The sequence below is a fragment of the Nothoprocta perdicaria genome, unplaced genomic scaffold (assembly GCF_003342845.1).
Source record: "Nothoprocta perdicaria isolate Ctin4 unplaced genomic scaffold, notPer1 scaffold_1031, whole genome shotgun sequence".
Taxonomy (NCBI): Eukaryota; Metazoa; Chordata; class Aves; order Tinamiformes; family Tinamidae; genus Nothoprocta; species Nothoprocta perdicaria.
The window spans coordinates 6,506-7,025 of NW_020454130.1; the positions used below are offsets into that span (position 1 = coordinate 6,506).

A 520-nucleotide genomic window follows, 5' to 3' on the forward strand; every position below is an offset into this window, starting at 1 on the left:
GTCCCCGCAGCGTGTGTCCGGTTGGTGCCCGTGCCCGCGGTGCCCGTGCCCGCGGTGCCAAGGATACGGGTTGCTGAACATGCGCCGCAGGTCGACCTTCTCGCGGCAGTACGGGCACGTCTGCTTCTTGCCCACGATGCACCAGCCGCGGATGCAGAACTCGTGGAAGCTGCGGGCGTCAAGGGCCAAGCGCGAGGGCGAGGGCACGCGGGGACGCAGGGCACCCCAGAGGGCACGCGGGGACGCAGGGCACCCCACAGGGCACGCGGGGACGCAGGGCACACGGGGACGCAGGGCACCTCACAGGGCACGCGGGGACGCAGGGCACGCGGGGACGCAGGGCACCCCACAGGGCACGCAGGGACACAGGGCACCCGACAGGGCACGCGGGGACGCAGGGCACACGGCAGGGCACACGGGGACGCAGGGCACCCGACAGGGCACACGGGGACGCAGGGCACCCCACAGGGCACGCGGGGACGCAGGGCACCCGACAGGGCACAGGGCGCCCGGTGATGCA

At 74.2% G+C, this 520-nt stretch overlaps 1 long non-coding RNA gene across 1 annotated transcript in view; it reads right to left on the reverse strand.

The window, feature by feature from the left end:
• LOC112951186 overlaps positions 1-159 on the reverse strand; it is a 1,969-nt gene extending 1,810 nt beyond the window's left edge. The window contains exon 1 of the long non-coding RNA XR_003250146.1: positions 68-159. This is a non-coding gene — a long non-coding RNA (uncharacterized LOC112951186). The remainder of the gene's footprint in view (positions 1-67) is intronic.
• Positions 160-520: the final 361 nt, after the last annotated feature.